General features: G+C 41.5%; 10 non-coding genes across 10 annotated transcripts; all 10 read left to right on the top strand.

Moving 5' to 3' along the window:
• The first annotated feature begins 206 nt into the window (after positions 1-206).
• Positions 207-278, top strand: TRNAW-CCA (transfer RNA tryptophan (anticodon CCA)). The gene has a single exon. It is a non-coding gene; the product is annotated as a tRNA-Trp (tRNA).
• A 797-nt stretch (positions 279-1,075) lies between these two features.
• On the top strand, positions 1,076-1,157 carry TRNAL-AAG (transfer RNA leucine (anticodon AAG)). Its single transcript has one exon. It is a non-coding gene; the product is annotated as a tRNA-Leu (tRNA).
• An 836-nt stretch (positions 1,158-1,993) lies between these two features.
• Positions 1,994-2,065, top strand: TRNAW-CCA (transfer RNA tryptophan (anticodon CCA)). The gene has a single exon. It is a non-coding gene; the product is annotated as a tRNA-Trp (tRNA).
• Positions 2,066-2,862: 797 nt separating this feature from the next.
• On the top strand, positions 2,863-2,944 carry TRNAL-AAG (transfer RNA leucine (anticodon AAG)). The gene has a single exon. It is a non-coding gene; the product is annotated as a tRNA-Leu (tRNA).
• Positions 2,945-3,780: 836 nt separating this feature from the next.
• Positions 3,781-3,852, top strand: TRNAW-CCA (transfer RNA tryptophan (anticodon CCA)). The gene has a single exon. It is a non-coding gene; the product is annotated as a tRNA-Trp (tRNA).
• A 798-nt stretch (positions 3,853-4,650) lies between these two features.
• On the top strand, positions 4,651-4,732 carry TRNAL-AAG (transfer RNA leucine (anticodon AAG)). The gene has a single exon. It is a non-coding gene; the product is annotated as a tRNA-Leu (tRNA).
• An 836-nt stretch (positions 4,733-5,568) lies between these two features.
• On the top strand, positions 5,569-5,640 carry TRNAW-CCA (transfer RNA tryptophan (anticodon CCA)). The gene has a single exon. It is a non-coding gene; the product is annotated as a tRNA-Trp (tRNA).
• An 817-nt stretch (positions 5,641-6,457) lies between these two features.
• Positions 6,458-6,539, top strand: TRNAL-AAG (transfer RNA leucine (anticodon AAG)). The gene has a single exon. It is a non-coding gene; the product is annotated as a tRNA-Leu (tRNA).
• Positions 6,540-7,375: 836 nt separating this feature from the next.
• TRNAW-CCA (transfer RNA tryptophan (anticodon CCA)) lies at positions 7,376-7,447 on the top strand. The gene has a single exon. It is a non-coding gene; the product is annotated as a tRNA-Trp (tRNA).
• A 1,717-nt stretch (positions 7,448-9,164) lies between these two features.
• On the top strand, positions 9,165-9,236 carry TRNAW-CCA (transfer RNA tryptophan (anticodon CCA)). The gene has a single exon. It is a non-coding gene; the product is annotated as a tRNA-Trp (tRNA).
• Positions 9,237-10,000: the final 764 nt, after the last annotated feature.

Consider the following 10,000-nt stretch of genomic DNA (forward strand, 5'->3'; position numbering starts at 1 on the left):
ACACAGAAACTGGCTAGCTGGTGCCTTTCTGTTTGGCTTTGCCTTCAATTACAGTGGTATTGTGCTGAAAAGAAAAGTACTTATTTTCTTTCCTCTTTAGGCTGAATATTTAATATGTCAGAATCTATCTAATTTTATGTCGGTTGGGGGAAATAACCTACCTTTGTTGGCTACTCTGTTGACGACCACTCCCACCTGCACAGTGAGACCTCGTGGCGCAACGGTAGCGCGTCTGACTCCAGATCAGAAGGTTGTGTGTTCAAATCACGTCGGGGTCATGCTGCTTTTGCTTTGGAGAAGAATAAGCACAGATCTCTTGTCATACCAGAGTTGGATAAAAAGCGCAAGGCACACGCCCCATTCTTAGCATGCTTAGCATATATTATCTATATATCCCGTACTTGGATTATTTCATTATGTTGATGGCCAAAACTGGAAAAGTCCTGCTGATCTACAGTAGGTAAAATTGACATGCTGCAGGATTCCTGAATGTTTCAAATGAATTCTGTGGTTTTTAACCTGGGGGTCGGGACCCAAAAATAGAGTCCTCTTGTTAATTTAGCGTGTCATTTTAAGGGTTCCTCCTTTTTTTTTGCTTTACTCCCAGTCAAAACAGGTTCATGAATTGATTTCCTAGAGGCAGCATTTGAATGCTGAATACTGGGCACAGCACTTTCCCTATGCTGGTGGTGAATTGTTATCTTGTGTTTGCACCTGTTGGTGGTCATTTGACACGCTAGCAGCTTTCACCTGAATGTAACACGAGGAACTTGCGCTTCAAACTCTTTTGATATATATATATATATATTTATATATATTAGGATCATATTTGTTCTGTGTGAGAATAAATAGAGGGGGATGTGTAATATTTTAGAATTGATCTAGTTTTCTTGTATTTTTGCCGTCCTTTAGAGGTGAAGGCGCTCTAAATGACCTATGCCGCCAGCAGTGCCACATGAGTGTGGAAAGATATTGTCGGGACTTGCAACCTTTTGACAAGAAAGAAAATGAAATGATCAGAACGCTGCCAAATGGCGTGCGTGTTGTGAGTACACAGCCGCCAGAAACATGCGCAGGTAGCGTGGCCGAGTGGTCTAAGGCGCTGGATTAAGGCTCCAGTCTCTTCGGGGGCGTGGGTTCGAATCCCACCGCTGCCATCAAGCTCCTTTTTTCTTCCATAAACGCATCACGCCGTTTGAATACCGCTTCCTTATTTGCCACAAGGTGCAACTTACGTAGGCTTGGAAATGCACATGTTTCATACTCCTTTGATCTTTAAACATGGAACAGTATCACAGAAAGTTACAAAAGTAATTCAGGATGAAAAGAAGACTCAGGTTCAACCATTCACCCACTCTTCTTCCCCTTGTTGTTCCAAATGAAGGAGAAAGGAAAAAAAATGAAAGACCTGAAGTCATTTTCAATTGTGCCCCAAATTGGGAAGCAGGATTCCTTTAGAACTCCATATTTGCATTTCCGATTTCTCCTTGGATCAACAAGCTGTGTCACAATACCCACTTTAGATACTATAGTGGCATAGTTTCCAGCTTTGCCACAAGAACATCGAGGCCATCCTCAAATACATCTACTGAATGCCATAAAACACCTTCTTTAGGAAGAGAATTTAACATCTTTCTTCTCACTTGAAAGAGGCCACAAATTGTCCTAAATATAAAGCTAGCAAAGAGTAAGTCACGTGGAGAATTCCACACCATGCACGATTCACCCCAGCATTTGCATGTTCCATTGTAATGTAATTAAACCGGTATGGCTTCACATTGCCGCAAACACAGAAACTGGCTAGCTGGTGCCTTTCTGTTTGGCTTTGCCTTCAATTACAGTGGTATTGTGCTGAAAAGAAAAGTACTTATTTTCTTTCCTCTTTAGGCTGAATATTTAATATGTCAGAATCTATCTAATTTTATGTCGGTTGGGGGAAATAACCTACCTTTGTTGGCTACTCTGTTGACGACCACTCCCACCTGCACAGTGAGACCTCGTGGCGCAACGGTAGCGCGTCTGACTCCAGATCAGAAGGTTGTGTGTTCAAATCACGTCGGGGTCATGCTGCTTTTGCTTTGGAGAAGAATAAGCACAGATCTCTTGTCATACCAGAGTTGGATAAAAAGCGCAAGGCACACGCCCCATTCTTAGCATGCTTAGCATATATTATCTATATATCCCGTACTTGGATTATTTCATTATGTTGATGGCCAAAACTGGAAAAGTCCTGCTGATCTACAGTAGGTAAAATTGACATGCTGCAGGATTCCTGAATGTTTCAAATGAATTCTGTGGTTTTTAACCTGGGGGTCGGGACCCAAAAATAGAGTCCTCTTGTTAATTTAGCGTGTCATTTTAAGGGTTCCTCCTTTTTTTTTGCTTTACTCCCAGTCAAAACAGGTTCATGAATTGATTTCCTAGAGGCAGCATTTGAATGCTGAATACTGGGCACAGCACTTTCCCTATGCTGGTGGTGAATTGTTATCTTGTGTTTGCACCTGTTGGTGGTCATTTGACACGCTAGCAGCTTTCACCTGAATGTAACACGAGGAACTTGCGCTTCAAACTCTTTTGATATATATATATATATATTTATATATATTAGGATCATATTTGTTCTGTGTGAGAATAAATAGAGGGGGATGTGTAATATTTTAGAATTGATCTAGTTTTCTTGTATTTTTGCCGTCCTTTAGAGGTGAAGGCGCTCTAAATGACCTATGCCGCCAGCAGTGCCACATGAGTGTGGAAAGATATTGTCGGGACTTGCAACCTTTTGACAAGAAAGAAAATGAAATGATCAGAACGCTGCCAAATGGCGTGCGTGTTGTGAGTACACAGCCGCCGGAAACATGCGCAGGTAGCGTGGCCGAGCGGTCTAAGGCACTGGATTAAGGCTCCAGTCTCTTCGGGGGCGTGGGTTCGAATCCCACCGCTGCCATCAAGCTCCTTTTTTCTTCCATAAACGCATCACGCCGTTTGAATACCGCTTCCTTATTTGCCACAAGGTGCAACTTACATAGGCTTGGAAATGCACTTGTTTCATACTCCTTTGATCTTTAAACATGGAACAGTATCACAGAAAGTTACAAAAGTAATTCAGGATGAAAAGAAGACTCAGGTTCAACCATTCACCCACCCTTCTTCCCCTTGTTGTTCCAAATGAAGGAGAAAGGAAAAAAAATGAAAGACCTGAAGTCATTTTCAATTGTGCCCCAAATTGGGAAGCAGGATTCCTTTAGAACTCCATATTTGCATTTCCGATTTCTCCTTGGATCAACAAGCTGTGTCACAATACCCACTTTAGATACTATAGTGGCATAGTTTCCAGCTTTGCCACAAGAACATCGAGGCCATCCTCAAATACATCTACTGAATGCCATAAAACACCTTCTTTAGGAAGAGAATTTAACATCTTTCTTCTCACTTGAAAGAGGCCACAAATTGTCCTAAATATAAAGCTAGCAAAGAGTAAGTCACGTGGAGAATTCCACACCATGCACGATTCACCCCAGCATTTGCATGTTCCATTGTAATGTAATTAAACCGGTATGGCTTCACATTGCCGCAAACACAGAAACTGGCTAGCTGGTGCCTTTCTGTTTGGCTTTGCCTTCAATTACAGTGGTATTGTGCTGAAAAGAAAAGTACTTATTTTCTTTCCTCTTTAGGCTGAATATTTAATATGTCAGAATCTATCTAATTTTATGTCGGTTGGGGGAAATAACCTACCTTTGTTGGCTACTCTGTTGACGACCACTCCCACCTGCACAGTGAGACCTCGTGGCGCAACGGTAGCGCGTCTGACTCCAGATCAGAAGGTTGCGTGTTCAAATCACGTCGGGGTCATGCTGCTTTTGCTTTGGAGAAGAATAAGCACAGATCTCTTGTCATACCAGAGTTGGATAAAAAGCGCAAGGCACACGGCCCATTCTTAGCATGCTTAGCATATATTATCTATATATCCCGTACTTGGATTATTTCATTATGTTGATGGCCAAAACTGGATAACTCCTTCTGATCTACAGTAGGTAAAATTGACATGCTGCAGGATTCCTGAATGTTTCAAATGAATTCTGTGGTTTTTAACCTGGGGGTCGGGACCCAAAAATAGAGTCCTCTTGTTAATTTAGCGTGTCATTTTAAGGGTTCCTCCTTTTTTTTTTGCTTTACTCCCAGTCAAAACAGGTTCATGAATTGATTTCCTAGAGGCAGCATTTGAATGCTGAATACTGGGCACAGCACTTTCCCTATGCTGGTGGTGAATTGTTATCTTGTGTTTGCACCTGTTGGTGGTCATTTGACACGCTAGCAGCTTTCACCTGAATGTAACACGAGGAACTTGCGCTTCAAACTCTTTTGATATATATATATATATATTTATATATATTAGGATAATATTTGTTCTGTGTGAGAATAAATAGAGGGGGATGTGTAATATTTTAGAATTGATCTAGTTTTCTTGTATTTTTGCCGTCCTTTAGAGGTGAAGGCGCTCTAAATGACCTATGCCGCCAGCAGTGCCACATGAGTGTGGAAAGATATTGTCGGGACTTGCAACCTTTTGACAAGAAAGAAAATGAAATGATCAGAACGCTGCCAAATGGCGTGCGTGTTGTGAGTACACAGCCGCCGGAAACATGCGCAGGTAGCGTGGCCGAGCGGTCTAAGGCGCTGGATTAAGGCTCCAGTCTCTTCGGGGGCGTGGGTTCGAATCCCACCGCTGCCATCAAGCTCCTTTTTTCTTCCATAAACGCATCACGCCGTTTGAATACCGCTTCCTTATTTGCCACAAGGTGCAACTTACGTAGGCTTGGAAATGCACTTGTTTCATACTCCTTTGATCTTTAAACATGGAACAGTATCACAGAAAGTTACAAAAGTAATTCAGGATGAAAAGAAGACTCAGGTTCAACCATTCACCCACCCTTCTTCCCCTTGTTGTTCCAAATGAAGGAGAAAGGAAAAAAAATGAAAGACCTGAAGTCATTTTCAATTATGCCCCAAATTGGGAAGCAGGATTCCTTTAGAACTCCATATTTGCATTTCCGATTTCTCCTTGGATCAACAAGCTGTGTCACAATACCCACTTTAGATACTATAGTGGCATAGTTTCCAGCTTTGCCACAAGAACATCGAGGCCATCCTCAAATACATCTACTGAATGCCATAAAACACCTTCTTTAGGAAGAGAATTTAACATCTTTCTTCTCACTTGAAAGAGGCCACAAATTGTCCTAAATATAAAGCTAGCAAAGAGTAAGTCACGTGGAGAATTCCACACCATGCACGATTCACCCCAGCATTTGCATGTTCCATTGTAATGTAATTAAACCGGTATGGCTTCACATTGCCGCAAACACAGAAACTGGCTAGCTGGTGCCTTTCTGTTTGGCTTTGCCTTCAATTACAGTGGTATTGTGCTGAAAAGAAAAGTACTTATTTTCTTTCCTCTTTAGGCTGAATATTTAATATGTCAGAATCTATCTAATTTTATGTCGGTTGGGGGAAATAACCTACCTTTGTTGGCTACTCTGTTGACGACCACTCCCACCTGCACAGTGAGGCCTCGTGGCGCAACGGTAGCGCGTCTGACTCCAGATCAGAAGGTTGCGTGTTCAAATCACGTCGGGGTCATGCTGCTTTTGCTTTGGAGAAGAATAAGCACAGATCTCTTGTCATACCAGAGTTGGATAAAAAGCGCAAGGCACACGCCCCATGCTTAGCATGCTTAGCATATATTATCTATATATCCCGTACTTGGATTATTTCATTATGTTGATGGCCAAAACTGGAAAAGTCCTGCTGATCTACAGTAGGTAAAATTGACATGCTGTTGTTGGATTCCTGAATGTTTCAAATGAATTCTGTGGTTTTTAACCTGGGGGTCGGGACCCAAAAATAGAGTCCTCTTGTTAATTTAGCGTGTCATTTTAAGGGTTCCTCCTTTTTTTTTTGCTTTACTCCCAGTCAAAACAGGTTCATGAATTGATTTCCTAGAGGCAGCATTTGAATGCTGAATACTGGGCACAGCACTTTCCCTATGCTGGTGGTGAATTGTTATCTTGTGTTTGCACCTGTTGGTGGTCATTTGACACGCTAGCAGCTTTCACCTGAATGTAACACGAGGAACTTGCGCTTCAAACTCTTTTGATATATATATATATATATATATATATATATATATTTATATATATTAGGATAATATTTGTTCTGTGTGAGAATAAATAGAGGGGGATGTGTAATATTTTAGAATTGATCTAGTTTTCTTGTATTTTTGCCGTCCTTTAGAGGTGAAGGCGCTCTAAATGACCTATGCCGCCAGCAGTGCCACATGAGTGTGGAAAGATATTGTCGGGACTTGCAACCTTTTGACAAGAAAGAAAATGAAATGATCAGAACGCTGCCAAATGGCATGCGTGTTGTGAGTACACAGCCGTCGGAAACATGCACAGGTAGCGTGGCCGAGCGGTCTAAGGCGCTGGATTAAGGCTCCAGTCTCTTCGGGGGTGTGGGTTCGAATCCCACCGCTGCCATCAAGCTCCTTTTTTCTTCCATAAACGCATCACGCCGTTTGAATACCGCTTCCTTATTTGCCACAAGGTGCAACTTACGTAGGCTTGGAAATGCACATGTTTCATACTCCTTTGATCTTTAAAAATGGAACAGTATCACAGAAAGTTACAAAAGTAATTCAGAATGAAAAGAAGACTCAGGTTCAACCATTCACCCACCCTTCTTCCCCTTGTTGTTCCAAATGAAGGAGAAAGGAAAAAAAATGAAAGATCTGAAGTCATTTTCAATTGTGCCCCAAATTGGGAAGCAGGATTCCTTTAGAACTCCATATTTGCATTTCCGATTTCTCCTTGGATCAACAAGCTGTGTCACAATACCCACTTTAGATACTATAGTGGCATAGTTTCCAGCTTTGCCACAAGAACATCGAGGCCATCCTCAAATACATCTACTGAATGCCATAAAACACCTTCTTTAGGAAGAGAATTTAACATCTTTCTTCTCACTTGAAAGAGGCCACAAATTGTCCTAAATATAAAGCTAGCAAAGAGTAAGTCACGTGGAGAATTCCACACCATGCACGATTCACCCCAGCATTTGCATGTTCCATTGTAATGTAATTAAACCGGTATGGCTTCACATTGCCGCAAACACAGAAACTGGCTAGCTGGTGCCTTTCTGTTTGGCTTTGCCTTCAATTACAGTGGTATTGTGCTGAAAAGAAAAGTACTTATTTTCTTTCCTCTTTAGGCTGAATATTTAATATGTCAGAATCTATCTAATTTTATGTCGGTTGGGGGAAATAACCTACCTTTGTTGGCTACTCTGTTGACGACCACTCCCACCTGCACAGTGAGACCTCGTGGCGCAACGGTAGCGCGTCTGACTCCAGATCAGAAGGTTGCGTGTTCAAATCACGTCGGGGTCATGCTGCTTTTGCTTTGGAGAAGAATAAGCACAGATATCTTGTCATACCAGAGTTGGAAAAAAAGCGCAAGGCACACGCCCCATTCTTAGCATGCTTAGCATATATTATCTATATATCCCGTACTTGGATTATTTCATTATGTTGATGGCCAAAACTGGAAAAGTCCTGCTGATCTACAGTAGGTAAAATTGACATGCTGCAGGATTCCTGAATGTTTCAAATGAATTCTGTGGTTTTTAACCTGGGGGTCGGGACCCAAAAATAGAGTCCTCTTGTTAATTTAGCGTGTCATTTTAAGGGTTCCTCCTTTTTTTTTTTGCTTTACTCCCAGTCAAAACAGGTTCATGAATTGATTTCCTAGAGGCAGCATTTGAATGCTGAATACTGGGCACAGCACTTTCCCTATGCTGGTGGTGAATTGTTATCTTGTGTTTGCACCTGTTGGTGGTCATTTGACACGCTAGCAGCTTTCACCTGAATGTAACACGAGAAACTTGCGCTTCAAACTCTTTTGATATATATATATATATATTTATATATATTAGGATAATATTTGTTCTGTGTGAGAATAAATAGAGGGGGATGTGTAATATTTTAGAATTGATCTAGTTTTCTTGTATTTTTGCCGTCCTTTAGAGGTGAAGGCGCTCTAAATGACCTATGCCGCCAGCAGTGCTACATGAGTGTGGAAAGATATTGTCGGGACTTGCAACCTTTTGACAAGAAAGAAAATGAAATGATCAGAACGCTGCCAAATGGCGTGCGTGTTGTGAGTACACAGCCGCTGGAAACATGCACAAGTAGCGTGGCCGAGCGGTCTAAGGCGCTGGATTAAGGCTCCAGTCTCTTCGGGGGTGTGGGTTCGAATCCCACCGCTGCCATCAAGCTCCTTTTTTCTTCCATAAACGCATCACGCCGTTTGAATACCGCTTCCTTATTTGCCACAAGGTGCAACTTACGTAGGCTTGGAAATGCACATGTTTCATACTCCTTTGATCTTTAAACATGGAACAGTATCACAGAAAGTTACAAAAGTAATTCAGGATGAAAAGAAGACTCAGGTTCCACCATTCACCCACCCTTCTTCCCCTTGTTGTTCCAAATGAAGGAGAAAGGAAAAAAAATGAAAGACCTGAAGTAATTTTCAATTGTGCCCCAAATTGGGAAGCAGGATTCCTTTAGAACTCCATATTTGCATTTCCGATTTCTCATTGGATCAACAAGCTGTGTCACAATACCCACTTTAGATACTATAGTGGCATAGTTTCCAGCTTTGCCACAAGAACATCGAGGCCATCCTCAAATACATCTACTGAATGCCATAAAACACCTTCTTTAGGAAGAGAATTTAACATCTTTCTTCTCACTTGAAAGAGGCCACAAATTGTCCTAAATATAAAGCTAGCAAAGAGTAAGTCACGTGGAGAATTCCACACCATGCACGATTCACCCCAGCATTTGCATGTTCCATTGTAATGTAATTAAACCGGTATGGCTTCACATTGCCGCAAACACAGAAACTGGCTAGCTGGTGCCTTTCTGTTTGGCTTTGCCTTCAATTACAGTGGTATTGTGCTGAAAAGAAAAGTACTTATTTTCTTTCCTCTTTAGGCTGAATATTTAATATGTCAGAATCTATCTAATTTTATGTCGGTTGGGGGAAATAACCTACCTTTGTTGGCTACTCTGTTGACGACCACTCCCACCTGCACAGTGAGACCTCGTGGCGCAACGGTAGCGCGTCTGACTCCAGATCAGAAGGTTGCGTGTTCAAATCACGTCGGGGTCATGCTGCTTTTGCTTTGGAGAAGAATAAGCACAGATCTCTTGTCATACCAGAGTTGGATAAAAAGCGCAAGGCACACGCCCCATTCTTAGCATGCTTAGCATATATTATCTATATATCCCGTACTTGGATTATTTCATTATGTTGATGGCCAAAACTGGAAAAGTCCTGCTGATCTACAGTAGGTAAAATTGACATGTTGCAGGATTCCTGAATGTTTCAAATGAATTCTGTGGTTTTTAACCTGGGGGTCGGGACCCAAAAATAGAGTCCTCTTGTTAATTTAGCGTGTCATTTTAAGGGTTCCTCCTTTTTTTTTTTGCTTTACTCCTAGTCAAAACAGGTTCATGAATTGATTTCCTAGAGGCAGCATTTGAATGCTGAATACTGGGCACAGCACTTTCCCTATGCTGGTGGTGAATTGTTATCTTGTGTTTGCACCTGTTGGTGGTCATTTGACACGCTAGCAGCTTTCACCTGAATGTAACACGAGGAACTTGCGCTTCAAACTCTTTTGATATATATATATATATATATATATATATATATTTATATATATTAGGATAATATTTGTTCTGTGTGAGAATAAATAGAGGGGGATGTGTAATATTTTAGAATTGATCTAGTTTTCTTGTATTTTTGCCGTCCTTTAGAGGTGAAGGCGCTCTAAATGACCTATGCCGCCAGCAGTGCTACATGAGTGTGGAAAGATATTGTCGGGACTTGCAACCTTTTGACAAGAAAGAAAATGAAATGATCAGAACGCT

This window comes from Pelobates fuscus, chromosome 3, assembly GCF_036172605.1.
Source record: "Pelobates fuscus isolate aPelFus1 chromosome 3, aPelFus1.pri, whole genome shotgun sequence".
Lineage (NCBI taxonomy): Eukaryota > Metazoa > Chordata > Amphibia > Anura > Pelobatidae > Pelobates > Pelobates fuscus.